We start from the raw sequence: 25962 nt of genomic DNA on the forward strand, positions 1-25962 counted from the left end.
CCAGCTTTTTGGGAGACAGTCCCTGCAAGTGGCAGAGTCAGTCAAAAGAACCACCTGGCTGGCCATCCAGAGCAAAGTTAATGCCCTTGGGATCACACACCGTGAAATAGAAGACATTAAAAAAGGTGGTATGATCTGAGGATCACCACCAAAAAGAAGATAGCCAGCCAGAGGAAAGAATCTTTAGCCACAGGTGGAGGCAAGAGCCGTGCACCAAGCCTCACAGAACTTGAGCAGATGGTGGAATCCACAATGGAGCCTGAAAGCATACACGGGATTGGGGATACTGACAGCTCAGCCAGAGCTGCAAGAAAGAAAGGTAAGATGCATGAACATGAATCCCCACCCATTCCCTGGGCCCTTCCCCAATGTGGGTTACACATGCACAATCCAGGACACATGTCAGTACTCACCAGCAATGCATCATGGTAGTCGTAGTCATAGGAACATTCATCAAAGCAGCCAACACAGAACACTGCATACCATGCCACACCCCCCATACACAAGCAGTTGCAGCTCAGGAAACTGTGTGATGTGAATATGTACAATGAAAACACACAGGTGATCATTGTCCATGTCTTCCCACAGGAGAGCCATCGCGCAGTGCAGCGCAGGGAGGGGAGGCAAGTGCAACAGCAACGGCTTCGAGGGAGAAGCCCACAGACAAAGCAGGACCCAGCACTGTCCCTGAGGACACTACCACAACGCAGGCACCCACAGCAATGGAGGAAGACACCACAGCACAGCCACTCTCACCCCTGCTGTTCGAGACACAGACTCCGGCAGTTCCTGAAGGTGCCACAACACCAAGCTCAGGGTCCTCTGTGCAATTGAGGCCAAGGACGCAGGACGTACCACCACTCAGGATCCTGGAGAGCTCTGATGATGAAGATGTGGAGGTACAGGCACCTAGCAATCCAGCAGTGAGTGGGAATGCAGGGCAACAGGGGCCATCAGGATCTAGGCGTGCAGGTGCTCGTGGTCGTAGGGCATGTGAGCAAGATGAGGGACAAGATATGCAGGGGGTGTTTGCCGGGTTGGAAAGCACAATGGTGAGGATCCAGCGCATGCAGGCCAAAGGGATCATGGCAGTGCACAGACAGGTGTGCATCCTCAACAGCAGGATGACAAACATTGATAGGGGCATAAGCGCCATGGCCCTAGGAATGGAGTCCATGGCCAAAGGAATGGAGTCCATGGCAGAGGGGGTGAGGGACATGGGTGTGCGCATGGGTTCACTCTGTGACAGGCTGGAGAGTGATCAGACAGAAAGGCGCAGGAACAGGCACGAAATTAAGCAGCTGAATAAATCCATCAACTGCCTGGCAACTGCAACCCCCCTGCTATGCCGCCGGTCTGTGAACATGCAGAATGATATAGTGCACTGCTGCAGTGACTTGTCCAGGGGGATGGGGAGGGTGACCTCTGCTATGGAGGTACTGCTGACACAGCAGACAGCCACTGCTGGTGACACGTGTGTCGTGGACACGGAGGAGTCCACAAGCAGGAGTGGTTCCAGCACGCCTGTACAGGATGTTCGCCAGAGCACCAGGCTACATACTGATGACCCTGGCACCACTGCGCAAGTTGGCCCACTGCCCCGTGGCTCCCAAAACATCATGCATAAATGCAAACATTGATACAGGATAGGTCACAGTGAAGTGAACTCTGGCCACCCAGTGTGAATAGTAGATTTTATTTGTTTCCTGTGTTCTTCATTATGTGGAGTCAGGCTGTGCAAATTAAACAGAGTGCTCCAAGTAGTAAACATGCCTGTGTATCATCAATATATTAGAAATATCTGTTTGTTATTTCTGCGCGTCTCAGTCTGCCATCTGTTGCTGGCGCTGCACCTGCTGCATTGTCATCGGCTTGTTCTTTCCCATCATCCATGTCCTCATGATATGTGAGTTCTACCTCATTGCCCTCCTTGGTGGCAAGATTATGCAGCATGGCGCAGGTCGCAATGATTTTACAACACATCAGTGGCGTGTACTGCCGTGCACCTCCACTCTTATGGAGGCACCTAAATCTGCTTTTCAGCAGTCCAAAAGTGTGTTCCACAACGCAACGTGTTGTTCTGTGTGCCACGTTGTAACACCTTTCGCTCCTTGTAGTTGGATTCAGGTAGGGTGTGAGTACAAATGAATGCAGGGCATACGCACTGTCACCTGGGTGGAAAATGAAATTTTATTTAGTCACATACTCATGATTGTTCCTTCTGCATTGATTATCAGGAAGTCTCACACATACTCACCTAGCAGATATCCATCCCCAAATTCACCAGCTACAAGGCGTCTGTATATCCCACTATTCGGAAATATGTAGGAGTCGTGGGTACTCCCTAGAAATTTTGCTACAATGTCCGTAATCATGTTGCCAGCGTTGCAGATCACCTGCACATTGATGGAATGCGTAGACTTCCGATTTCTGTATATGTGTTCAGTTGCTGCAGGTGGGCATAGTGGGATGTGCGTCCCATCGATGCAGCCTATGATGTGCGGGGACTGTGCAAGGTGATAGAAATCAGTTTTTGTTTTCGCTAGTTCAGCAGGTGTGTTAGGGAACTCTATGTGGTGTTCCATCCTCTGCATCATGGCATCAATGAATTTTCTGAAAAACCGTGAAAGGCAGCTCTGGGACACTCCACCTATCGCAGCAATCACATGCTGGTAGCTCCCAGAAGCAAGAAGATGTAGGCAGCACAACACCTGCACGTGGGGTGGGATGGCGTGTGCTCTTGGGGTTGGGTGTTCCAGATATGGGTGGAGGTCCCTGATCAAGTCCAGGATGGTTCTGGGGTGGAGTCTGTACCTTTGCAGGATTTCAGGTTCAGTCAGTTGGAAGAGGGTGATCCTCTGCCTATACACCTGCTCCTCCCTTTGCCAGACCCTCTCTCCTGCTGCCTGTATCCGTAGCCGCCTTGTAATGACATAGAAAGCCGCCATTGTGGTTGCAGTGTTACATTTTGGGGCCTTCTTTTATAGCCTCTACCTGGTTTCCACCTGCTTTTAATCCATGGTATTTACAGACTCTTAAATACCGATTTTCATGGAATTCGGTATTTTTTGAGTTTTCTACATCTCGATATGCCATTTTTACCATTTCTTATTTTCCGATTCGGTAAATAAGGAATCGGTAAGTTCTGAATCGGTAATTTACCATTTCTTATTTACCGATTCGGAAAATATGATTTCGGTATTTTCCGATTCGTGAAATACCGAATCGGAATTTTACCGATAGGTATTTCACGATTCGGTACATTTTGGGTCACATACATCTCGATTCTCTTATACTGGTCTGTAAGGGCGAAAATTACCGATTTTCGGCCGTTACCGACCGGTATTTGCCTACCTACATCGGGCCCCAAATCCCTTTAATCTTATGTAGAAATAAAAGTGGTGGCCAGCAATCCCTTTAAGAGATGAGAGGCTTTTGAAGAGAGGAGGTGCCCAGCAAGAAAAGCCCGCCTCCTCTGTGTAGAATCCACAAAAAAATCAGAGAGAAACAGGAGCCCTTCCTGAGGAGTAAAATGAAGAAGCCTACCGCTCTGCACACGGAGGCACCAGTCCTCTGAAATTCAGCCCACCGGTTCCAGGGGCATAAAGAGGCAACTGGGCAGAGAGAGAAGACTTGGTGCAGCCCTAATCGTTGTTAAATTTCATCGTTAGGCAGGTAGAAAGACAGAGCTCAATGCGCTGCGGCCATTTGGATCAAGTGCGCTGCCGTCACTCCATTATTATCGGTATTGAGGTGTTGGGATTCTCATGAAATAGTTTTTTTATTTGAGAAGTATTTCACATACTTGCACTGCATTTACAATGATACCACAATCGAAGAATAGCCTGCTTCCCAGCTCTATTTAGTAGCATTGTGTGTTTTTATTCTTTCAAAAGTACAGCACGAATCCACTGCTTTGCATTGCTATTTTTACCTGGTTATGTTTTATTTCATTCGTTTTTCTAGAGCCTACATACACTACAATTTTTTTGTGTTCATTGTGTAAGCTATGATACAGCACGGACCAGAATGTAAGACTTCAGTAGCTTTGAGGAAAATTATGAGAATATATGTCATTCGGTCAGACAATTCTGTTTATTTCAGAAAATGTTCCCATAAAACCATATACATTTTCATACATACAATCAACAATTCATATTAAGTAAACATTAGAAAATACAATGTATAAATCCTTGACGTTAAAAAAAAAGCATGTAAGGTATCACTAAAATCTGAACTCATCCTAAAACCAACTCGGTGGATAAAATAAAAATACCTTGGTTTAGGTGGGTTTAAGTATCTAACCCCTTTACTAAAAGGTGCTCACTTATAGGCGTTCCCTCCACCTTCTCATGCCTTTTGAAATATCTGATCTCTATCCATTAAAGGACTTTTTATCAGTTGCCAAGAAACCTAAGAAGTTTAGAATACCAATAATATCTGCTAAAATGGAATCCTCACCCTTTTCTAGACACCAGCTACTCCAAGATCCCCATCCTGATCAATATCCTTTAAAAGTTCCCTGGCCCATGATGCACTGATGACTGTGAATCATCCTTTGAAGGACCTGGCAAGTCTGCGCGTGGTCTGGGATCGCTTTCACACTACTAGGGTTAGTTTGCATGTATGCTTAGGCTGTGGATTTGGCACTGCAGGGTTTTTGGGAATTTCTGGAAAGGCTGGGAGTAGAACTGGATAATCCATTGATAGTTCAAATAAGATTGGATACCATATCTGAGCTCCCCAAAGTGTCATGGCCACCACCACCCTTGCAGCTGTAGGCGAATCCGAGCCAGACATCTAGAAATCATTGACAATGAGGAACCGCATACTGAGGCTACCTTGACAAGTCCTGAAGAAAGCATCCATAGTTATAGCTACCAGATCCGGTCTTCAGCTGAAGAAATTGGATGGAGGCAAAGAGTTCTACACTGAAAGGCCCCTCAGATCGCCTGATATTGCCTGAAAATTGTGACATCTAACTGGTATTTACTGCTGCCGTAAAGACTCCTCGAATACCAGTCTGCCATCACATTGACCTGACCAAGAAGATATTCCACTCTTCAAGAGATGTCTTGGTGAAGACAAACTCCCATAGTGCTTTGGCTAGCTACACCAGAGGCCTTGATCTTGTACCCCCTAGCATGTAGATATATCTGACCACAGTCAGATTGCCCATACATATGTGTATTGCACGCTTTACTCTTACGTTTGATAAACTTTGGATCACAAAGGAGCCTGCAAAAAGCATTAAACAATTTAAGTAAGTGAAGTGATGTCTTCTTCTCCAAACATCCTCTCCAGTCCAGGCAGTGCCACACCTTGCCTCCCAGCCCCTTAGACTGGCATATGACTCTAATGTTAGATCTGAAGAAGTAAGGAAGACAGCGTCACCGTTCCAAGCCTCCATGTGGTCTAGCTACCATTCTATTTTTTTCCTTGCTACTACGTCTAAAGAGATAAGCTGGGAATAGGTCAATCCTTTGTTCATATATTTCCTATTTACTCTCTGTGGAGCTCTGTAACATACGTGGGTCTGGGAATATCACCTAAATAAAGGAAGCCAGGAGACTAACTATCCTTGCATGAAGTCTAAGAGATATTAGAGGATACTTTAATATATACTTTAGCTCCTTCCTTGTGGCTCTTCATTTCAGCTACAGGAGATTTAGCACTCCTCTATCCAAGCATAATAAAAACCCTAAGAATTCAATAGTTTTTGAAGGCATTAAGTCCAACTTTTCCTGGTTTATGATAAAGCCTTTGAATTATGTCCACAGCTTCCTGCACCTGTGACACCAAGAGACATTTGTTCTGAACCATGAATATCATGTCATCCATTAAAAAATATCCATCCTTATAGCTCTTGACCTCAGGTAGGCTGCTACTGGTTTGACTACCTTCTTTAAGTACCATGGAGCTGTGGAGAGACCAAAGGTTAGGGATTTGAATTTGTATGTCTGAACATCCCCCTCCCATATAAGCTGGAGATATCGCCCGTGATGCTGATCAATGAGAACCATTAGGTAAGCATCTTTCAGATCTGTCCTCATGATCCAGTCCCCCAATAAACGAATATCACTTACGGATACCACTGTTTCCCTCTTGACATGTTGGTATGTTACAAATTGGCTTAGTCTTATAGATTTATCACTGTCCGGAATTTCTTGTTCTTTTTCTGTACTAAGAAAATATTGCTGAAAAACCCTTTGGGTGTAGTCTATACCTTTCTACTGCTCTTTTTCAAATGAATTCTATTACTTCCTTGGGGATTAATTCTACCTTCCCTGGGTGAAAATCATTGGAAAAAGTGCCCTTTGTTGTTAAGGGATGGAATAATAATCTATTTGGGACTCAAGGAACTCGAGAGATAGTTTGCCACTTCTAGAAAAGCTTGGCTAGCCTGCCACCAACTTTTGAAAAGGAAGGGTGAGAACTCTTATCATGGGCTCTCACTCCCCTTGCTTATTCACTGAATGGGCCAAATTGTCCTCTTCTTCAGGAAGAAGGGTGTACCGGAGAACCCAATCTGTCGATCAAAGTAGGGTCCGTTATGTCACTTGGCCAGCAAATCAATCCTTAAATCTGCCGGCCGTGGGAGAAACTCGGCCAGCAAAGGTCATAAGTGACAAATGGGCATTTGCCAAGGAAACAAACGCTTTGACATATTTGTCTTTTTCTTTTATGTAGGCTGCCTCAAACAAGGAAACCTGAGATGAGTATCCAACTTCTGACTCTGCCATGTTACCTAGCTTAGGGGCAATTCTAAGTAACAAGCTCTTGCTTCTCTCAATAGAGACCCCCTCACTGGCATTGCTTATAAAGCATATAGCTCTGTATGCCTAGTTAGATATTACATCAGGATGGGAACTTCTGAGATCTGTCTCCTGCTTTGTTGCACCTCGCATTAAGCTATGGGGCACCTTTAGCTCCTCCTTGTGAACAGAGCAGCATTCTTCATCCTTTGAAAGGTTATTTCAAGTCATTATATTTCTGTCAGCAGTACCATGAAGGTGTAGTATTTTGTTTTGGGATTGGGCAGGGGCTCCTTGTCATGGGGTGGCATCATCCGGCAGTGCCCATTAGTTAAAGGCTTTATAAATCCAAGGTGGCCAGCTCTCATGTGCTGTCTCTGCCAGACGGAGATGTACCTGCTCCTGTAATTTGTCAATGTCAAAATGTTTGCTGTTTTGTGATTTCTGAGATTATCCTGTTATGCTGTGAAGTTTTAGTGTTTTCTGCAATATCACAATGTTTCATAACTTTTCATTCATGTTGTGTGACATTAAGTCAATCTACGTCTTTTTGATGACACATTCAGGGCCTGATTCACAAAGAGCCTCTGTACTTGAGGCAGACGTACCACAGTCATGGGGGAGTCTCTGTACTCTGGAATACTCATTGCGGCGATTTTGCCCCAAATGGTGATACTCACCCACAACTGTGGGCCTCCCCCACGATTGTGGAGGCCCTTTGTGATTCAGGCCCTCAATCTCCCTGGCTGTCTTTCATTTGAGTAAGCACACCTTTGTGTGAGAGTGGGTGCGTTCTCCAGTTGAGGTTTTAGGATTTATTTTGGGGCTTGCGTCATTGTACGATATGATCTCACTATGTTAGTCAGATGTTACAGATGTGGTATGGACAGCAGAGTTAGCATCAAGTTAGTTGTCAAGCAAATCATTTTGACTGGGGACTAAAAGACCAAGCAATCTATATTGCTCGAGTGGCTAACTACAGTGGCAGCTGGTAGAGAATGGTGGTGGGTGAGGGGGCGTTTAGAAAAAAAAGACTAACCTGCTCAGCACTGGTCACCAGCCGTAGCCTTTTCTTTGTCCTCGCTGTTCTCCTGGCTCCCGGCAGCACCCTGGCTCCTCTAAGCCCATCACAACGCTGCTGTCACTATGACAGCAGAGTTGTGATTGGTCTGAGCGCCGTGGTTCGGCGCCCAGACGGGGACCGACTGCCTGTGCATGTTCTCCACCCAGGCTGTGTATTACTGCCCGGTGGAGAACATGCTAAATGCGCATGACGGTTTGGCCAACCCAAGACAGCCAACCAAACCGTCATGCGCCCTTAAGGTGCAGCAACCAATATTCCTACCTCTGATGTTACGGGAGCCCAGCCACCCCCCACTGCCGAAACCTACCTGCAAGATACTAAAAATAAAATGCTAATACCTTCTGTTATTATTTTATTTTTCCTTTTACACTGCTCCGAGAGCAGTGGGGCGACACTCCTCCACCATAGCAGAGGAGCTGCCACTGGTTAAATAGGTCTTACACACTCTGGATTCACAAAGCAAAGTTTTTCTTTGAGTAACAGATCTTTCAGATTCCGACCTTACAGAGACTGGACGGATGCCTCACTTTAAACGAAGACCTGACTCGACTCACAGGCTCACCTGCTTGACAGGAGCCCCAGGCAGTTGTCTTGAACAGGACAGTCTTGACTCTGTCACATAAAAAGATGGCAGATTACACAGCTACATTGCTGTGGCACACAAAGGCAAGTAGAAGGTACCCTTATAGTCGGATAGCCTCCTAAATACTGATAGGCAAGAGCAATCACAAGGTCAAACATCATCTAATAGTGCTATAAAAATGGAAATACATTCCTGCATTAAAAAGCAAACATTGTACACTTAACATTCCTGTTATGGATTCAATTTTAGATATATGTGATTAGCTATGAGACTTTCCATTCTGGTTTAATTTATGCTCATCTAATTTATTTATATCTAAAGAGGGGTGAATTATTCATTCACATACATTTAAAAATGTTCCAGAAATGTGGGCCTACTCATATATTGGTCAGTACCTATCCCAGACAGACCACACAGGAGTGGGGCTGGTGGTGGAGAGGCATGCAGGTAGCTGTAACCATATAGGACTCACACACTAGGACTGGTATAGTTCTCATTGCCTGCTTTCATGCATTGCCACTTGCTGTTTCAGAAATGACCGTTAAGCATTTCTAGTACATAAAGCTCTGCTAGAGCACCTCAAACATGACAAAAAATACCTTCTGATATGTTAGTACTCAGGCGATCGCATACACACAAACACATTTCCTCACCCAACATGGTCAGGTAGATTATTCTGCATCCCTGTCATTTTGCCATTAGGCTACAGTCTAGGGGGCTGCCTTCAGAAAGAGATGGTCTTCCAGAAACCAACCATGCCCCCATTCTAGTCCTGTTCTTTCTCAGTGTGGGGGTGTTTTGCCCCTTTTTCCCAGGGCTGAGGATAAGTGCAAGTCCGGCCCTCATCCTCGACCTGCATCAGGCCTTTGTCTACATAGATCGTCCCTTGCTGGATATGACAGTGCAGGATCAAGGTCTGTATAACTAGCCCACTGTGATACGTGCAACAGTTGGGTGTTGACTGCTCTCCTTTGATCTCTACATTAGTAATCTTGAGTCCCTAGGTGAATTCTACCTTGAAGGGTAGGCACTTGCAGATGACATACCCATTGCCAGAAACCCAAGGGCACTGAGCTCTGTTGCCTACACTTCAAACTTATTGTAACATGACAAGGCTGGCCATCAAGTAAAAGGTGATTGCAATGGTCTATAGGAAATAGCATTCAACAAGTTTGGCTCACTTTTTTCAATTTAGATCTTCATAAATAGTATAGGATGTACAATACTCATCACCATGTATTTGTGACAGGTGGCTGCGCCCCTTTGGTCTGCCATACATGATCCACTATGCAGTCACTGCCCCTCCGCTATGCTCTCCGTGGACAGCTTGCTGCCCATTCCCCTGACCCATTCCTATCTTCCCTCCATTGTCCGTGTGCATGCCACTATCCCCTCCCTTCCTACTGCTCTCTGTTAGAACCTGGATCTCTAGTTTGCAATGGTTTACACCCTGCCAAGGAAGGTACCCTTGCTCTAGTCAGGGCAAGTAAGGTACATACTAAGAATAACCCATGCTCACCCCCTTGGCAGCTTGGCAAGATCAGTCATGCTTATCCCAAGAGGCAATGTGTAAAGTATTTGTAAACGCACACACAGTAACAAAGTGAAAACACCTCAAAAGTACCCCACACGAGTTAAAAAAATATCCTATGTTTCTCTGATCAAACAAGACCAAAATGACAAAAATCCAACATACACTAATCAAGTTATGATGTTTTCAATATTAAGCAAAGTTCTAGTTCTAAGGAAACAATAGCTCCGACTGGGGCTATCGGGTCACCCCTGACCAGGACAAATCCACAAGTTCAGTCCAGCCGCAAGGACTGCAGGCTGGATACAGGAGTCTGGCAAATCCACTACCATACCTTGGATATGTCAAAACTCAATGATGATGTGAGGCGTAGGGTAGGTGAGGTGTAGCGAAAACAGGTGATGCATTGGTTCAATACTGCTGTGCAGGGTCGTTGGCATGTTAGTGCTCAGGGACGGCGCAGTGCCCAAAGGCGGTGAGGCGTCACTGTAGCACGTGAAGTGTCAGTTCCTGGAGGCTGTACAGGGTCGTTGAGCTGCTAATGCCTGGGGGAAATGCAAGGTGCAGAGGAGGTGATGCATCAGTTGCAGGTGCAATACTTCTGTTCCTTACGTCTGTGCAGAATGGATATTGAAGTTGGAGGGCAAGCCACGAAGCCTCGGTTTTGTGGCCTCGAGGTTGAACCACGGGGCCACAAATGTGGCATCAGAGTCAGAGCAGTGTGTCATGGACGTCGACGGTGCTCAGGACTCTCGCAGTGGCTGTTCTTCAGAGGCACGGCGACGGAGCCTGCATTGTAAGTCGCTGTCGTTGTGGCAAGCAGGGACCACAGCTTTGGTGCAGGCAGTGGCACGGTGTCAGAATTGCAGACAGGTGGCAGTTTCAAAGTCGCTCAGCATCGGTTTCTTATTGTAGCATGGCAACTTACTTCTAAGGGCCCAATAACTGGAATTGGCTCCACTTGGCAAGAAGGGCTCGCAGCAGATGAACCCGGGTATTACAGGAGGGAAGCTCAACTCAAGGCCTTGGAGAAGCATTAGAAAGCAGGATGTAGATCAAAATTTAGCCCTCTCACTCCCGGGACAGAAGCAGCAGGCAAACGCAGGAAAGAAAGCAGAAAACTGACAGTCTCTCTTGGCAGCACAACAGCCTTTCTTCCTGGCAGAATGTCCTCACTCCTGAAGTGTACTGAGAATATGGTGTCAGAAATCCAGTTCTCATACCCATTCTAACCTTTGAAGTAGGGAGACTTCAGAGAAAGGTTGTTGTAGTGCCAAAAACCCTGTCCTTCCTAGTTCTGGTTCCAGACACACTATAGGGATGGAGACTTCTTTGTGTGGGGACAGGCACAGCCCTAGTCTGGTGCAAGTGTCAGCGCCTCCCACCATTCTAGCTCAGGAGGCTTAATTAGCTGGGTTATGGGCCACCAGGATATGCGGGAAACACCTCAGCTCCCTTTGTGTATGACTGTCTAGAGTTAATTCACAAAGCCCAACTATCATCCAACCCAGACGTGTATTGTAGGGACAGGCAGAAGAACGGAATGGTTAAGTGAGAAAATGCTGATTTTCTAAAAGTAAAACCAAAGGGGGTGATGGACTGAGTGTTGAGTGTAGTTATATGTGAGCATATGTTCCTTTTTTCTAATTGAATAATTTTTCATTCAACATGGATAGATCCATAATTTCTTTGTATTATGATGGCAGAGTCTGTTACTCTATATTCCATCCATTTATTTCTCAATTAGTCCATTTCACTCTTTTTGTAGAATATATAAAACTTTATTGAACATGACAGAGACAGCCGACACATGTTTCACTCAATATGGCGAATAACGCCAGGGCTTTCTCAAGTCTATTCAAATTTTCTACATCATTCTATTGCTGAAATCCAGTTGATATCATTGTGCAATAAGTTAATAACGCATTTTAATTTAAAGAAGATGAGCGAATGTCCAAAAAAGTCCTCCATGTAATACAGTGTTGGCGATGGTCCCCCAGTCAACTGATCTGGGTTTAATCCAGCATCTTTCTTCAGCTCACTCCACCACCCCAGTTCAGACATGGCCATATGCAAATAGTCTGACCCTGTGCCTCTTGGGAACAGCCCAGCCCGAACTGCCAAGCCATGTCTTCCCTGGACCAGAAAAAAACATGCTGGGACCGGTTTCTGGCTAATCAGCCATCATGAGCCACGCTAGCTTGAATCTGGTGGCAAAGTGAGCAAGAGACTCACGTCTGGGCATACCCTGCCAACTTAGGGCAAACAAAGCAGGCCAGGTCTAAACTGGGGTGGCATAGTAAGCAAAATAATGATGGATTTAACCCAGATCTCTTGACTGGGGGTGAATGTTTTGATTTGTTCTGCATTCCGTCCATCAATCAGTCTTTTGCTTTCTCGCCCTAAATGCGCCAGGTATGCCCAGATGTGGGTCCTGTGCTCACTGTGCCACTGGAATCAAGCTATCCTGGCTGAAGAGGGGTGAAACCCCGAAACTGGTATTAGGATGCTTGTTTCCCGTCCAGTGAGTACCTGGCTTGGCAGTTCGGGCTGGACTGTTCCCATGAGGCACAGGGTCAAGACTGATTTGCATATGGCCAGGTCTAAACTGGAGTGGCATGGTGAGCAAAATAAGGATGGATTTAACCCAGATATCTTGACTGGGGGTGAATGGTTTGATTTGTTCTGCATTTTGTCCATCAATTGTGTGTCTTTTGATTTTCTAAAAGTGCCATTTTCAGACCTGCAATCCAAGAACCACCTCCACTAAAAGATGTATTCTTAAATTTTGGAAGTTGGAAGATACACTGGTATGATGTTACCAGGCAGCTCCAATGCTATGGGAGAGATAGACCTTGCTGTTGTGAAAACCAAGTTTAGCAGTTCTTCAATACCAGGACATATAAAACTCACAAGTACATGGTCTACCTCTTAAATACACTACCCCTTTCCCATGGGGCTACCAATGGACTGCCTTAGAGGCGCCTGACATGTAATAAAAGGGTATATTTGGGTGCACTTGCCAGGCCAAAATCGCAGATAAAAACTGTACACACAGGCACTGTGATGGCAGACCTGAGACAGGCATACAAGGCTACTCATGGAGGTGCCACACTCAGTGCTACAGGCCCACTAGGTAGCATTTAAGTTACCTGCCTGTATTAGGGATGTCAAGTAATTCAAATATGCCAATCACTGAGAAACCAATTACCATCATGTTTTACATACTGAACACTTGTACTTGCAAACTGGTCAGCAGTGGTCAAGTGCCCAGAATCCTAAAACCAGAATAAATGAAAGTCAGCACACAGTCAAAAAACAGGAGGTCGGAAGCAAAAAGAGTGGTGACATCATGCAAAAATATGCCAGTCCTAACACTCTACATGGTGCATTGTGTATCCATTGCATCCTTCTACCTGCCCTGCATGAACAGCTTGCTGCCTCAGCCCCTGTCCTCCTCCCACCTGACCTCTGTTGCCATGTGCAGGTCCCTGCCCTATTCCTCCTGCCCTCCATGGTTGGTTGTGCTTCCACTGCCTCTCCTGGCTGCCCCTTGTGTTCAGCCTACTGCCCTTGCCCCTTTTCCCTCCTGGTCTCTATTGTCCATGTACAAGTCTCTGCCCTCTGCTCTCCATGATCCATTGAGCTGCCACTTTCTCTTCCACCTGGTGTGTGTAGTCCATTGTACTTACGCTTCCCTCTCATACACTTTTTGTGGTCAGCTTGTTGCTCTTGTCCCCTTCCTGAGCCCTCAATTGTTTGAGTCTGTGCACCTGTGCCCTACCTCCTGGGTTCCATGGTTTGTTGTATTGCCACTGCCCCTCCTGTAGTGTTGTGTGAGAGAATGCTGCCTGTGTGCAGCCACAAGCAAAAAGAACAATTGATGGACAGAAGGTAGAACAATATCATACATTCACCCCAGTACAGAGATCTGGGCCTAAATCCATTGTTGATTTTGCTCCCCATGCCATTCCAATTTGAACCCAGTCATATGAAAATCAGTCTTGACCCTGCACCGAATTGGAACAGTCTAGCCCGAACTGCCAGGCCAGGTCGTCCCTGGACTGGAAACAAGCATCCTAGGATGGGTTTCACCCCTCATCAGCCGGGATAGCTTGACTCCAGTGGCATGGAGAGCACGGGACCCACTTCTGGGCATACCCGTCCCACTCGAGGTGACAAATGCAAAAAGAACAATTGATGGACAGAATGCATAACTATGTCATTAATTCACCCCAGTACAGAGATTTGGGCCTAAATCTATTGTTTGTTTGCTCCCCGTGCCATTCCAGTTTGAACCCAGCCATATGCAAATCAGTCTTGACCCTGCACCCAATGGGAACAGTCCAGCCCGAACAGCCAGGCCAGTTCCTCCCTGGACTGGAAACAAGCATCCTATGACCGGTTTCAGGGTTTCACCCCTCATTAGCCAGGATAGCTTGACTCCAGTGGCATGGAGAGCACAGGACCCACGTCTGCGCATACCCATCCCACTTGGGGTGACAAATTCAAAAAGAACAATTGATGGACAGAATGCAGAACAATGTCATACATTCACCCCAGTTCAGAGATCTCGGCCTAAATCCATCGTTTTTTTGCTTCCCATCCCATTTCAGTTTGAACCCAGCCATATGCAAATCAGTCTTGACCCTGCACCCAGTCAATTGTCAGTCAGTACATCTTTATTTCGGTTAATAAAAACCATAAAAGCAATACACTACAAAAGTTCATTATATACACATTATATACACATTAAAATTTGTACAGAAATAAGATATAAACATGATTACAGTTCAAACAATCTAAAACAGTTAAAATCCTTGATTCAAAGAGAAAAGAGACAACATCTATTTCATGAATATAAAGGCCCAACCCTATTTGAGGCAATCCTCATTCAGTTATGTGTCCTCCTGATAGTGAATTCATTAGGGTGAGTCTGATTTTATTTATACATGCTGCCGCTACCAAAAAACTGGCTACACTATGCGTAACCTGCATAGAATCAAGCATTTGTAAATGTAGGAGGGCAGGCCTCACCTGGACGAATTTTAGTTCCTTAAGAACAGGGTATACATTTTTTTTACGGGCTACCAGAAAGTGCTCACAAAACATCACCAAGTGGAGCGTGTCCTGTGTAGAGAGACTATCACAGGTGCAGGGTGGAGTATCTTCAGGGGTCCCCCACTTCAGATAGGTGCCTAGTGTGAGGTGGATGAGGTTGAACCTGAATCTAACTAAAAGGAAACGATGGTAAGAGTTGGTCACGTACTTCAGATAGGGTTCCATGACTGGGGAGATCGTAAGTTGATAGATTGATTTTTTTTTTAAAGTAATTTTTATTGTAGACACACCTTACGCAGGCCAATAGTTACACATATTCAGTATCAATCAGAGTGCTACAGTCTGGTATACCATTGTCTCGTTTACACAGCCTGCAGGCCCACATCCCGGGGGCCGGGCGGCAACAAAGTCTCTGCACCCACATGCCTGGTTGTACTTCCACAGGATTATTGTCTCGGAGTTGTGTGTGTGCCTACTTTTACGTCCTCAACTAAGTAAACCCTGAACTCCCCCCCAACTCCCCCCCCCGGTTCGAAGAGTCTAACCCCCCCCCCTTCCCCCCCCCATCCCACCATCCGCACAGGAGCCTCTCGATGTTCTAATCTTGGACTTCAGGCTTTCCCTTCTACCGGTTCTCTTAACTCCTGATTATTGTGATGTGCTGCCCCCGGCCACGTCTAGGTCCTCCCCTTCATCCACCATTCCACTATCCCTGAGGCCCTGTACCATTACCTCCCAGGCCGTCGCTTGTTCTAGCGCTCGCTCATTAGCAGTTCTATGCGCTATCTGATATCTATGTGTGCTATCGCAGGCCGCCCACTTCAGAAATTCGTTGTACCACCTCTTATGCGTCGGGCCCGTCCTTGCCTTCCAGTTTCTAGTAATCTCACGCTTGGCTACCATCAATCCCATATCTATGAATTTACTTGAGAGCTTGTTTTTGGGGGTATGTGGGAACCAATGCAGGAGGCACGCCGCTGCGTCAAAGTCAACAGTCCGTCCCGTCACCTCGTTCATGGACTCACTCACGGCCCGCCAATAGTCCGACAGGGCCGGGCATGACCAGAGCATATGCACCAGCTCGGCTCCTTCTGCCGCGCAGCAGGGGCACCTCGCGTCGGTCGCGCCAAAGTATCTCAGGATTCTCCCAGGGGTCATGTACGCCCTGTGCAGTATATAATAATGGATAATTTGAAATCGAGCGTTCCTTGTGCTATTACGCGCCCTCCGCACCAGTTGTGCCCATGTCGTGTCCGGAATGGGCCTGCCCAGGTCAGTCTCCCACTTGAGTTTCGGCGCGTCGAGGGGCGGCAAATGCTCGTGGAGCATTCTGTTATATAAACAAGACACCGCTTTCACCGTTCCCGCCGCCATCATGGTGTATTGGCAAGCCATGGCCGTCTCCGGCTCCGCCAGTCCCAGTCCCCAGTGTTTCTGCATTGCCCTTATCACAGCTGCGTGAAGGAGATAACCCCCGCGCGGGAGGTCAAATCGTTCCTGGAGGGCTAGGAACTGGAGGAGCTCCCCGTTTTCGAAAAGATCCCCTACCACCTGTATTCCCGCCTCCTCCCACTGCTGCAGGCGGGACCAATCGCCTCCATGGGGCAGCGTAGTTAGTATGCCCAGTGGCATCTCCGGGGCGTAGGGGTGCTTAATCCCCGCTCGCTTCTGCGCCCGGTTCCAGCAGCGCCGAAATGTATCCTGTTCGAGGGATAAGCCCCGGGCGACAAGTTTCTGTCCCAGAGCGATGTAGGCTAGTATGTGTTGTGGCGTACCCCGCAGTCGCCCGTCTTCCGGGCCCCGGTAAACACGAGCCACCTCTTGCGTAAATATCTGCAACTGGGCAGCAAGGTAGTAGAGCTCATAATCTGGGAACGCCAAGCCCCCCTCATCTTTCGGGCGGGTGAGTGTCGCCAGCGCCACTCTACACCTGCCCGCCCCCCACAGGAAGGTAGTTAACTGGGATCTAAGTCGGCGGAAAAAGGAGCTGGGGATCCAGATCGGGAGCGTTCGAAAGTAGTACAGCAGCCGCGGCAGGGCCACCATCTTCAATAGAGCTATCCTACCAGCTATGGACAGTGGAAGCGTGGCCCAGAATGTCATGCTACCCTTCAGCCCCCTGACGCATCTCTCCACATTGCCCTCGAACAAAGCCGCCGCTGTGTGATAGACGTAAACTCCGAGGTAATGGAGGCAAGTCGGCTCCCAATTAAGTAGCGGTCGGTGTTCTGGGCGGGCCGCGCCCTCCCTTAATGGAAAAAGGCACGTTTTCGTCCAATTAACCCTCAATCCCGACAGGCCGCCAAATCGTCCCAGCAACTCCTCCGCACCATCGAGCTCTGTTGCGTCGTTGTCAAGGAACAACAGGAGATCATCGGCGTACAGCGAGATAAACTGTCGCCCATCTCTAGCTTGCACGCCTGCGAAGTATCGCCCCCTGCGGGCTTCCGCCGCCAACGGTTCAATCGCCAAGGCGAACAGTAATGGGGATAGGGAGCACCCCTGCCGGGTGCCTCTCTCCACTGGGTACTGTTGGGACACCAGGGATCCAACCCGCACTCTCGCCCCTGCCGCTGCATAAAGCACCTTCGTCCAACGAATATAGCCTACGCCCAGCCCGAAGCGCTCCATGACTGCATATAAATAATCCCACTCTAGACTATCGAACGCTTTTTCAATGTCGACCGAGAGGGCAAGTGGGGTTCCACTCCCCTCCCGTAAATCTTCCATGAGTCGGATAAGCCTTATAATATTTCGCGTCGTGTTTCGGGCAGGGTTAAAGCCATTCTGGTCCTCATGGACCAGAGTGGTCATGTGCGGCAAGAGTCTCGCCGCCAGTATAGAGCTTAGTATTTTATAGTCAGCTGTGAGCATTGAGAGCAGCCTATAGGATGCAGGACTGCTGCCTTCTCTGCCAGGTTTCAGTAGCGGAATGACTATCGCTTCCCGCATCGATTGGGGGAACCGACCCGTGGTTCCCGCTTCTTTGTACACAGCTAAAAGCCGCGGCGCTAAGGCGTCCACGTATTTGCCGTAAAATTCAATGGGCAAACCATCTATACCCGGCGTCTTATTGCGGGCCATGGACTTAATAGCTTTTCTAATCTCCCCCAAGTCGATGTCTCTCCCCAAATCCTTCGCTTGCTCGTCCTCTAAACACGGTAGGGTGAGGTCGCCCAGGAAAGCCTCTGCCTCCTCCCCCCGGTCGCCCGGGGTGCTACTATAAAGTTTCTCGTAGTATCTCTGAAAGCCTTCCACTATGGCCAACTGGGTGTAGGTCAGCCTTCCCCCCTCCTCGGCAATCTGCAAGATAGGGGAGCAGCGTTTCGTGGGGTTAGCAAGCCACGCCAACAGAGTGCCCGATCGGTCGCCTTCCACATGAGAACGCAGCGCGTATGCCCGATGATCGTAAGCCCGTAGCCTTTCCACTTCGACCGCCACCGCTTCCCATAAGTTGATAGATTGATCTCACCATAGGTTTCCTAAGTTCAACTTCCTCCCTTTCCAGCTCAGGTGAATTGAGGAAGTTACGCTTGATCCACCCTAAATCCTCATTCCTGAGGCCCTGTGGTGACAGATACATTTCTGGACGCCCCAGCCTCACGCATGCCGCTCTAACATACGCGAGCCAGGGTATTCTGTCTACTCTATCCAGGGCCAAACAATCCTTGAGGATTAGGTGGTTAAGTGTGATCTCTTCATTTAGCCAGGTTTTAACCCATCGTAATAAAGGGGCCATTTTTAAGTGATCAGAAATATACCCCAAGCCTACTTCACAGTGGATGGAATATGTGGGAGATGATTGAGGGAGTGACAGGAGGGATCGTATAAACTTATTTTCTATGATTTGGATCCCTGTTGTTGGAACATAACCCCATATATCAGCCCCATATGAGGCAATCGCAACGCATTTTGATTTATAAATGCGGATCATAGCCTCCATGGGTCTTGCACCCAGTCTTTTTGAGAAGTTCATAAGGGCTGTGGTAGATCTTGCAACCACGCTACCCTTAAGTTTCATCTGGGGTCCCCAATTCCCTCTTTCATCAAATAATACCCCTAAATAACAAAAGGAAGGTACCCTTGAGATTGGCGTTCCATTGCATCTAAATGTTTTGATCTTCGTGGTTTTCCTGCATAAACCAGCCACCATTACGTGGGATTTCGAGGTGTTGATTTTTAAGTCCAAGGCCTCCATGAAGGAGCCAAAATGATCTAACAATCTTTGTAATCCAGTACCAGTTCGAGCAAGTAGGACGGCGTCGTCCGCGTACAGGAGGACCGGTATAGCCGACCCTCCCATACGCGGCACGTCCAGGGTGGCCAGCTCTAAAGATTTACCCAAAGAGGTAATGTAGAGCGTAAATAGGAGAGGGGCCAGAATGCAGCCTTGTCTGACCCCTCTTCTAGATCTAAATTGCTCGGTACATCTGCCCTCCCTTGTTACCTTAACAGAGGCCAACAAGTTCTGGTAAAGATCATTTAAAAAATTAACCAACGTGATGTCCAAGCCCATATCCCGCAAAATGAACCATAATTTAGAACGATTAACCAAATCAAATGCGGAAGAAAGATCCATAAAACCCAAATATAAAAGCCCCTCCTTCACCACTGTGTACTTACTAATAATGAAATAATTCGACCGCCACCGCTTCCCATAAGTTGATAGATTGATCTCACCATAGGTTTCCTAAGTTGAACTTAAGTTCAAGGCCCCCTGATACACAAGGGATGCCTGGTTTCACCATGGGATGCCCAGGAGTGGACACCCCACAAGGAAAAGCCAGGAGGGGTTCCCTTGTGGTAGGAGTACAAGCGCCGGGATGCCTCCGGGTCACTGTTCGCGCTATACAAATACGCCACATTTACATTTACATAAAGGTTTAGGCATTGATCCATGGTCCCCCTATGTGCCCAAAAAAACGTACTGGAGATCAGAGAGAACCCCACTCCCCTCAAGCCAATCTCCCAATCTCTGTAAGATAACTCTGCCTAGGATCTTTACGGCAGAGTCCAGCAGGGAGATTGGCCTGTAGCAAGCGGGGTCCCCCCTGTTCCCTTTCTTGAAAATCGGAACAATAATAGAGGTAGACCAGGAGGATGGGGAGCCTACGGTGAGTATTGCGTTAAAGAAATTTGTTAGAATTTTGGACCAAAATTGTGGGTTCAAAATATAAAGGTCTGCAGGGACCCCATCCGGGCCGGGGGCCTTATGTTTGCTAGTATCTTTAATCGCCTTTTCCACCTCAGGGATGTTAAACTTAATGGACATATTGTTTCGAGGTAGTAGATCTAGGGGAGTAGTAGTCTCATTATCATAGATGTTTCTAAAGTGATTAAGCCAACTCTCGTCTTCAATTACACAGTCCATATCTGATTTCCCCTCCTAAGTTAAAAAAAAGACTGATTAATGATAGCCCAACATTTTTTGCTGTCTCTCAACACATCAACAGATTGTAGATGACCCCAAGCTTCTTCCTTAATTTGGTTCTTACGATTTGCAAGTGCCAGTTTGTATTCCTTACGAAGGTTCGCCACAATTAACCTATCCCTGGGTCCACATTTCAGCGCTTTAAGTAGGGCACTATGGGCGAGTGAGCACTTTTTGTCGAACCATTTAAACACCTTCTCATGATGCCCCAACTGCCGGGCCAGGTCCTCCCTGGACTGGAAACAAGCATCCTAGGACCGGTTTTGGGGTTTCACCCCTCATCAGCCAGGATAGCTTGACTCCAGTGGCATGGAGAGCAAGGAAACCCACGTCTGGGCATACCCGTCCCACTTGGGGTGACAAATGCAAAAAGAACAATTGATGGACTGTGAGTGTCTCTGTTCATCATCTACTTGTGTTTGCTTTGTTTGCCCTAAGTAGGCAGGGTATGCCCAGACGTGGGTCCCTTGCTCACTTTGCCACTGGATTCAAGCTAGCCCGCTGATGAGGGTGTTACCCTGAAACCGGTCCCAGGATGCTTGTTTCCGGTCCAGGGAGGACCTGCCCTGGCAGTTCGGGCTGGCCTGTTCCCATGAGGCACAGGGTCAAGGCTGATTTGCATATTTCTGGGTCTGAACTGGGGTGGCGAAGTGAGCTAAAGAACGATGATGGATTCAACCCAGATCTGTGACTGGGGGTGAGTGTCTAAAAAGTTTCAGCGCTCCGTCCGTCATCTACTTGTGCTTGCTTTGTTCGACCGTGTGCAGCCAAGCATTATTTGAGCTAAGCGATTCTTGGAGATGACATGTAAATGCACAAGTCGCAAGACATGTTCTGGTGGAAATAAATCACTTGGTCTTTGACACCTCCCTACTGCTCTCCATTGTGCCTAGTACTGCCGCTCCCCCTACCGCTTGCTGTTCTAACACCACTAAGGCAACATCTAATATTGGGGTGTAGTGAACATTTCAAAAGTGGAGTTCGAGGACCAATCTGCAGCTCTCATTATGTCATGCAACTGAAAACCTAACAGGTATGACTTGAAGCCATCGCTCCCTGTTGGAAGCCAGAGTCCCAGTCCCGCACTACTGTCACCAAGTGCGAGACCCGGGGCTCCCCACTCAACGTTAGGCCTAGTAAGGACACCATTTGAAATAGCCCTGCTCGCCCCCTTAGTAGCTTGGCACGAGCAGCCAGGCCTATCTCCAAGGCAAAGTGTTCTGTATGTGCAACCACACCCACAGCAACCCGCTGGTGACACCACAAATGGACTCCACACGAGTTTGATAAAAACGAGTATAAACTTTATACAAAAAGATACACGATCAGACCACACAATACATGAGCCAACATAGAATAAAGGGTACTATTCGTTCCGGCTGGCTTGTAGGTCCAAATCCCAACCACTGCTTTCAAAATATTATGCTAGTCGCAATGCTAGAATCACACATGTTGCAATAGTGCACTGCGTAATGATACAATCCTGGGCTGGGCAAAGGAGAAATATTACAATGCGTAACGATACACCTATGTACCTGCAATGGGAGAAATAATGCAATGCGTACCGCTACATTCATGTACTGCGCAATGAAGGAATAATTCAATGCGTCACACCCCAATCACGTACTTTGCAATGAAGAAATAATGCAATGAGGGCCTCTACAGTCATGTACTTTGCCATTAAAGAATAATGCAATGCGTAACTACAATCATGTACTTTGCAATGAAGAAATAATGCAGTGGGGGCCACTACACTCCTGTACTTGGCAAGGGAGAAATAATGCAATGCGTACCGCTACATTCATGTACTGCGCAATGAAGGAATAATTCAATGCGTCACACCCCAATCACGTACTTTGCAATGAAGAAATAATGCAATGAGGCCGCTACAGTCATGTACTTTGCCATTAAAGAATAATGCAATGCGTAACTACAATCATGTACTTTGCAATGAAGAAATAATGCAGTGGGGGCCACTACACTCCTGTACTTGGCAAGGGAGAAATAATGCAATGCGTAGCGCTACAATTGTGTACTTCGTTACACAAGAATAATGTCAGGCATCATAGGACAGTCCGGCAGTTCGTTAGCAGCAATATTGGCAATGTGTATTACGACAATCAGCCTCTTCGATAACAGTTGCCCCCCACACGGTTCAACAATGACACAGAGTACAGCCTTTACTCTGGCTCCTGCACTGCCACTCCTTACGCCAGTACGGGCCCCACTCTGAGCCAAAGGAAGGGCTCACATCATCAGAAGGACTGAGAGGCAGAGAGAGTGTCCCTCGGAGCCCACACCCCACCCAGGTAGTAATCTTGGTTACCTGGGGGTGTGACCCCACTCTCCTCTCCTCCTTCCGTGAACTGGGCCTTCCGTGCAGAACTCTCTCAATGGGCCTCAGCAGCTCTGCCTGGCAGCTCAGCCAGGGCTGCAGGTCAGGGCTGCGACTGTTAGGAAGGACTCAGGCGGCCGCAGGGCACACATACCCCACGCCCCTGAAATTACTTTTATACCAGGTGCACGTTCATCACCGCACCCTCCGGGTCTCTTCTGGCACGAAGCCACACACAAAACGCTCATGGGACTCCAGGTCGACTCCGAGTGCACGCTCACCAGGCACTCCTTCCTGCGGTCTCAGTTGTCACCAAGACACGCACACCGCGCTGCAGAGACTCACTTTCTTCCATTGCACAGGATGATCAGCCGATCACCTCCACAGTCCGCACACTGCTTCATTGAAACTTACTCTACCTCCGGTGTCCGATATCCAGGCGCTCTTCACCAACACCTTTGCCCGCACCACGACATGCTCACCATGTCCAAGCCTCACTTCTCCTCCGGTGCACTCAATGACCAGGTGCTCTTCACCAACCCCTTCGATACACCCTGACATGCACCCTGCGCATCTGAGACCCACTCCACTTCCGATGCACACGTTGGTCAGGTGCTCCTCACCACGCCTCCCGTGCACCACGACATGCACCATGCCTGTTCGAGACTCACTCCACCTCCGGTGCACACGCCGACCAGGCGCTCCTCACCAGCGCCTGCGGTGCACCACGGCATGCACCGTGTGCGTCCGAGTCTCACTTCAGCTTCGGTGCACACGCTGACCAGGCGCTCTTCACTAACGCCTGTGGTGCACCATGACACGCACCCAGCCCAATAAATGTAATCTGTATTACGACGATCAGCCTCTTCGATTACAGTTGTCTCCCACACGGTTCAACAATAAGCCAGAGTACAGCTTCTTACTCTGGCCCCTGTACTGACACTCCTTACATCAGTACGGGCCCCACTCTGAGCCGAAGCAAGGGCTTATGTCGTCAGAAGGACTGGCCGAGAGAGTGTCCCTCCGAGCCCACACCCCAGCCAGGTAGTAATCCTCATTACCTAGGGGCGCGACTCCACTATCTTCTCCTCCTTACGTGAACCTGGCCTTCCTTGCAGAACTCTATCAACGGGCCTCAGCAGCTCAGCCTGGCAGCTCAGCTCCTCCGGGGCTGCCGGTCCAGGCCGCGACTGTTAGGAAGGACTGAGGCGGCCACAGGGCACACGTACCCCACGCCCCTGAGATTACTTTTATTCCGGGTCTCTTCTGGCATGAAGCCACACACACAATGCTGATGGGACTCCACGTCGACTCTGAGTGCATGCTCACCAGGCACTCCTTCCTGTGGTCTAAGTTGTCACCAAGACACGCACACCGTGCTGCAGAGACTCACTGTCTTCCGGTGTACACGATGATCAGCCGATCACCTCCACAGTCCCAGGTTGCACCAAAGCACGCACACTGCTTCACTGAGTCTTATTTCAACTCCGGTGCCCGATATCCAGGCGTTTTTCACCAATGCCTTTGGCCGCACCACAACACGCTCGCCATGTCCGAGCCTCACTCTTCCTCTGGTGCACTCGATGACCAGGCGCTCTTCACCAACGCCTTCCATGCACCCCGACAAGCACCCTGCGCATGCGAGACTCACTCCACTTCCGATGCACACGTTGGTCAGGTGCTCCTCACCAACACCTCCTCTGCACCACTACACGCACCCTGTGCGTCCGAGTCTCACTCCACCTCCAGTGCAGACGCCGACCAGGTGCTCCTCACCAGCGCCTGCGGTGCACCACTACACGCACCCTGCGCGTCCGAATCTCACTTCAGCTTTGGTGCACACGCTGACCAGGCGCTCTTCACTAACGCCTGCGGTGCACCATGACACGCACCCAGCGAGTCCGAAACTCACTTCAACTGCGATGCCAAAGTTGGCCAGGTGCATCTCCAAGCACAGTCCCAACAGCTTCTTCCTTGGTTAGAACAGAAAACTGCAGACCAGCCCCAGATCACGAAGCAAGGGTTGGTCTTTCCCCAGCAGTCTCTTTAGTTGCTCCTTCCTTAGCAGAGGTTCCTCTTCAACACGAAATGGGTCCAAGCCTTTTCAGTCTCAATCCATTTCTGTTTCATTCCAACGTTTAGGGGTTTCAGCTCTCATAGTTATACCCCTTAATGTCTTTGAAGTTTGTTGTGCTCAGGGGTCCCTGACCTCTCCCTAAATCAATTCTGGGTGTCTCCCTCCCAGTGTTACCTTTTCCCTTTGATACTAGGGGTCTGGATCCTTAATCACTCAGCAGGAGATGGGTCAATTTGTTTATAGCACCAGCCCAGGCCTTTTCACCTCCCGGGCTTCTCCTCCCCCTACTCTTCAGATGCAGGGCAGCCTGGTGCCATCTTAACCCTGGGTCAAAACTTCTCCCAGCTCCTTTCACCTCTCAGATCCAGACAGTCAATCCCCATTCAGCAGAGACACACAGAAATGCTTAAAGCACAAAACTCAGCCACTTTCTAATAGAGTGGTTTCTGAACACACAGTGACAAAACCACTTTCACAGAAAGATGTGTTATGACACTGTGAGGTCATACATACTAAACTTCACACCTCCATTTTAAACTTATAGGAAACTAGGCTAACAAACACAACACCCAGCCTCACCTATTCTGTCCTACGGGCAGGATGGCCTTTCAGCAGTGAAAAACAAAATGGTGTGTTTTTCACTGTCAGGACATAACACACACCTTAGTATATGTCCTGCCTTTTACTTTCACTGCACCCTGCCCAGGGGTTACCGGGACCTACCAAAGGGGTGCCCACTGTGTATGAAAAAGGGAAAGTAACGCCTGGCAAGTGGTAGCACTAGTCAGGACAACGTTCTAACTTAGCAAACTGAGAGCAGGCCCTACACTGCAGGCCTGAGTTCCCTTCTCCGTGCAATTTTGCATTACTAGCCCTGGCACACACAGTGCACCTCTCTAGGGACTTTACTGGTAAGGCAAACATACCAATCATGGCCAACCAAATACCATTACACTTTACATAGGGAACACTTGTACTTTGACACTGATCAGCAGTGGCAAAGTACCCAAAGCATCTAAATTGGCAACTATATGTCAAGAAAAAGCTCTAGGGGAGAGCAAAAAGTTTAGGGAACTTTCGCCAAAAAGGCCATGTCCTACACTCC

The sequence above is a fragment of the Lissotriton vulgaris genome, chromosome 11 (genome assembly GCF_964263255.1).
Source record: "Lissotriton vulgaris chromosome 11, aLisVul1.2, whole genome shotgun sequence".
NCBI classification, from domain to species: domain Eukaryota; kingdom Metazoa; phylum Chordata; class Amphibia; order Caudata; family Salamandridae; genus Lissotriton; species Lissotriton vulgaris.